The sequence below is a fragment of the Cryptomeria japonica genome, chromosome 10 (assembly GCF_030272615.1).
Source record: "Cryptomeria japonica chromosome 10, Sugi_1.0, whole genome shotgun sequence".
NCBI lineage: Eukaryota > Viridiplantae > Streptophyta > Pinopsida > Cupressales > Cupressaceae > Cryptomeria > Cryptomeria japonica.
The window spans coordinates 2,152,186-2,158,185 of record NC_081414.1 but is presented as its reverse complement, the minus strand read 5'-3'; positions in this window follow the sequence as shown (position 1 = coordinate 2,158,185).

Sequence of the window (6,000 nt, the reverse complement as noted above, 5' to 3'; positions counted from 1 at the left end):
TATCTAAGTGCTTATTAAGCTTAAGCAACACTATGGAATGAAACTATTATACTACTGAAAACTTAAATAAACATTATCATAGTGCAACCTGAAATTAAGATCATTATTGCAAAGACTTGAAAACAAACAAATTCTATGAAATGAGGAACCTCTTGAAAATGCCAACCCATTTCCTACTAGAAGACTAATTTTGAAATTGTGAGGACCATTATATCTAACTTCTTGAAAATAACTTGCATGATAATAATAATTAAGTAACCTGCATAATACAATAAATGCGTAACTTGTGTAACTTGCAAAAAATGTAACTTACATTAAAGATTAACAAATGTTCAATTTCTAAAATCAGGACAAATTAAAATCAATTATTGATTTGTTTATTTGAATAAACAATTGATTAAGGGAACCAAGGAATTAGACAATTTTGATCAATATTTAACTTAAATTTGACGATGATTGCAATAGAAATTAATAATTAATAATAAAATAAAAAATTTAATAACCCATTAAATCTTAACTATTTAGATGACTCTGATGTACAAATTTAATTCCCTTGATTCAACAAGATTAAGGAGATTGTTAACACGAATAAATACTAATATTCTTACAAAATAGATTATATCTTGCGACTTATCCCCAAATTTAAATGTTAATTAAATTCATCCATACTAAATACTTTGCGACATAAATGTAACTTCGCCTTTACTACTCTTATATATCTTTAACTATTCATAGATTGATTATTCTCAAATGTCTTGTATACTCTATATCGTGAGTTTTAACCTTGGAAAAACAAATATATCCAACTTCTTGAATTGAGGAAACTTTAGCTAAACATTACTTCATATTTCTTGAAATACAAAAAGTGTGTAACTAAACACAAATTTACTTGGGAGATAAATTCTTTTAATCCTTAACACCTGCACTAATTTTTGAAGTATACAAAAGGGTATTTCCATTTATTATTAATTGAGACTAAATAGTGATACTTGATGAAAAAGAACCGGTACTATAGAATAAGTGTATCATTGATGAAGTATCATTTTCCTATCTTTTGTTTTCCTAAGACAAACTAATCTATTTAATAAGAAGATTTAACTGTTATATCTACATCCCAAGAAAGATTAATTTTAGATAGTAGGTTTCTTAATGTTTGATTATCTAATGAAATGCCAAATGTGTTAATTGACTCTTTTCCTTATACAATATTTATCCTTTCAAAACCCCAGAGGGGTTTTCTTTTCCATCATGAAGGGGAGGTCAAAATTTGCAACTTAAATTCTCATCAATAGAACCCTAATCGGTGACCCTTTGGCATGAGCCAGGTTCATTAAAATTCTCTTAAAAGATTAATTACCACTTAATATAATTAATAATCAATTTTCTTATCCACTAAGGAAAACATTTGAAAGCAAAACCCTTTTTAATTAATAAATGCATTCTAATAATATAAGTTTCAACTATTAAGAAAAAAAAACATTTATAATCCCCCAAGTTATAAATTAATTCCAATAATAAGTTTGTTTGTTTTTTTCTTAAGAGAAAATTACCCAATGTTCAAATTGATTTTAATAATACAAATAAACAAATTATAAGTAAAAATCATCGATAATATCATCTAAATTTTTTATCAAACTAATACAATTATAGTAAAATTTAACTAAAACTGATATCTTAAATGTGACACAATATTTAAATACTTATTTACTCATACTGAGCTAATTCTAAATGAATAAATTGGTTTACACCATTTAATTTACTTACTTAATAGTTACTCATATCGAATCTAAATTTAACTATTAAATTAAATTTACTTAGTAATGAAGGTTTCTATAACTCGAAAAAGGCTACTAAAAATGTCTTCAATTGTTTGCATATAATTTAATTTGTGTTCAAAGATGATGTAATTACTTTCATGCAAAAATCTAGCAGATAATCTGAAAATAAATAAATAAATTTAAAAACCAAAATATAAAGTTTCTAAATAGTCATTACTTTTTGAAAGCCCTATTTCTAATCATAACACTTTATTAAGTCTTTTAAAATTAAAATTTTAGAGTTGCAGGAAATGAATAAAACCACATTCAAATTGATTTTATTTTTATTTTTTTATCTTATAGCTTTTCTCTTAAAATGAGATTTACTTTCTATTTCTTTTAATTTATTAGTAAATATTTCTTAAATAGAACTCTTCAACCCAATAATTCATCAACTATGTTTCTTTGCTGGAACCACATAAATATTAATTATCCTTTTTCCTGTTTTCATAACTAATTAAATTATTAAATTTAATAATTTATTAAAAAGTCAATTCAATTAATATTAATTATTTGCATATTGAATTTTAAACAATATGTTTTAATTAAATTCTCAACTTAGAAAAATCAGCAATTTTCTTTCTTTCGTCTAAATACTGTTATATATATCAAATAATATTAAATACTCAAATTATAAATATTTCTATTTAATTATTTTCTGCAATAAATCTAGCTTTATTATTATTTTTAAAGTACAATAATTATAATTTGATATATACATATATTGAATTTAAAATATTGGACATGCAAAATAAAATAATATTAATTATTGTTATAATGTTGATATTTTAAATCATGTATAACTATATACGTATTTTTGTATTTTAAATACTAATATTTATTTGGTACTATAATACTTCATTTATTTTCTTATCTTTATATGCAACTAAATAAAATACCATTTAGATTTATGTACATTAAAAAAAAAATCTTTTTAAATTTATAATAAATTGAATTGGAAGAATAAGATAAGTGTAAATATCTTTTTGTTATATTTTCTTGATTTTTATATTGTTTTTTTTGGGGGGAAGAAATTTCTACAGCAACACATTCACAAATTTAAAGTTGGAAGAAATTTCTAAAAAGAAACTCACAAATGTTAAAGGAAATTATTACAGAGAAATATGTTGAAATTTAATGTTGAAAGAAAATTCTACAAAGAAATATATTGACAATTTTATTCAGGGAGTTCTTTTTTTTTCCCCCTATTTACCCAAGTAAATATAAACCATTCTCTCTCAGTTTCCAAATGTATTTGCATTCAAATGCATTCAATAATCCTCCTTAAAATACCCCAAATAAAATTTACATGCATTCAGATCTAACTCAACATGTAATGGATTCAAATAATCCCTTCAAAAATACCAAAGGAAATTGCATGCATTTAAATAAAATTTACTTGCATTCAGATTTTATTCAAACAAACAAGCAAATTTATTTTAACACTTAAAATAATAGTAGTGACATTTGAAAATACACAAAAGGAAGAACCTGGATTCACAAAAGAGATTAAATCCTTCTCTGATATCTATTTAACACTTTAAACAAAATATTAATACTAGCATTTGAAAATACACAAAAGAAAGAACCTGGATTCACATAAGAGATCAAATCCTTCTCTGTTGAACCATGCTCCTGCTTCCAACTTCCTTTCTTCAAATTTATTCCTGCAACAATTTCAATCTCCCCTCCCCCCCCTCAATTTGCAGCACCTATATTCTATATAAATTTCATCAAATAATCTACTTCCAATATTTAACCTATATTCCATGCTCACAAAACTTCTAAACTATAACTATTCATAAAAATGAAACTCCATAAAAATCTCTCCAAAAGGAGTCTATAAAATACACCCAACATCCTCCTAATTTATAGATTTTGAAGATGTAAATAACTTTCACCATCCGTAAAAATAATTTTCCAAAATAAGGAGATTCTTCAATTAATATTTGTAAGAGAATATGCTAGAAATAATATTGTAACTCCCTTGTTGTCAATTTATTTATTTCTTCCATTTTATCAAGAATTATTTTTGTAACTCCCTTGTCATAAAATTTCCATGAATAGAAATATTCTTGTCATAGAATTAATTTGTAACTCCCATGTCATATGTTTGCTAAATATAATATTTATTCCTTAATATTTTGAATTTGAAATTTCTTTTCTAGAATCTTCTTATTTCTGCTACACCATGTGCTCAATTAGGATATTGATAAAATAAGCAATTTTCAAATAAATTATGACTTCATGTGTGTGTCACCACTTAAATTCCTTTTTATTTAAAAACTCCAACCTCATTTCAATTTATCTTTTCTTTCAAACATTACCCATAAAATTAATATTGTAATAATAATAATAATAATAATAATAATAACAAGTCATATCAAGGTCCAAAAAGAGGGTTATGACATCCTCCCCCCCTTGAATTGTGCATCGTCTCGATGCACCTATTTAATATAATCTTGTAAGGATTTTATTGAAAAACATCTATTGTATCTCATTCATGTCTTTCCATGTAGCATCATATTGATTTCATTGTACTTTGCATTGATAAACCTCTTTGTTGCGCAATTGGTATTGGCGTCTTTCCAAAACTCTAAATAGCTCTATCATTATTTTCCCGATTTGTAGGAGGATCCTTCCTTGCTTCATCAAACCTTGGTAAATAAGTTATCCTATTTGTTGATCATTTCCATCATAATTCCTCCTATTATTATTGTATTTATCCCTTTGATTTGATTAGGAGGTGGCCTCCTTCTAGATTTATTAAAATCTTGATACTTGTTGAGGTTTGAGTTCTCCTTGAATTCATGCTTCCTTTTGAATGAACGATTCTTGTTAAAGTTCTATCTTGTTGCTACTAGGATTTGAATGTTCCTTTCTTGATTTAAAGATTTCTCAAGTACTTCCTTCATCAACTTCTACCCTTATGTTGGTATTCAACCCAAAATGAACTTTTTGATACATAGGTACGTTCTTTATCAATTCAATGATCTTATCCCAATATTGTTGAATAGTCAAGGTCCCTTGTTGAAGATTATGAAATTATGTCACCTTCTCATCAAACAATACTTGTGATAGCCATCTTTTATATAAATGGTGAACGAATTGATCTCATGTGGTTATGTCCTTGTTATACCTATTTTATTCCTTCGTGTTAATCCACCAACTAGTTGCTACCTTGATAAGTTGATAGGGACCCCATAATGCCTTGGTATTTTCACTAATGTCCTTTTTAATTAAATTATTTTTCCATTTCATTGAACCAATCTTTTGCTCCTTCACCAACTTTCTTTCCATCTAACATAGGTGGGGTGATTTTCTTCAAATCTTTAGATAGCTCCAACATATTAATTTCCCTCTCATCATCCATCTCATTTCCTTATTGTTGTCAAGATCCTCATTTTAAGTCCCACTTCTATTTTTCAATGTCATTACCCATCTATTCCCTTTTCTCATTTAATACATTGATTATAGCTTCAGCTCTCATTGTTGACTCACTCCTTATTCTTGTTGATTTCCATCATTGCTAACTTCTCTTTGACTCCTTGTGGTGGTATGCTTTTCTATTTCACCTTCCTTACCATCTAGGTCTTTCTTAAAATTCAAATTTATTATTCAATCAATTTATCTCTACTACTTCCAACTACTTCCAAGATACTCTTTGAGATTAAATAAGTTGAGGTGAGCTCAAGGCCTAGACTTGAACCTGGCTCTGATACCACATGTAATAACCCACTTAACTTAATCCAAAAACTCAACTGAATTTTTTTTTTAGATGATGATTACTTATTCTTACCTATTCTTAATTATGTTTGACTCAATCACATACTCAGGTACATCTATCAAAACAAGATAGGCATCCACAATAATAATTTAATAATAATAATAATTTAATAATAATAATAATAATAATAATAATAATAATAATAATAATAATAATAATAATAATAATAATAATAATAATAATAATAACAACAACAACAACAAGTCATATCAAGGTCCAAAAAGAGGGTTATGACAAAATATAGAAGTTATCCTTAAATTTGTGAAAGGGGCATAGGTGAAGACAACTTCCATTTAGCTCTATAAAAATATGGCAAGTCTACCTTGAGTGGACATTTGTAGTGGCTTGGCCACTTGATAATTCTATAGTGTCAAGTGAAAATGTGATAGAAATGCC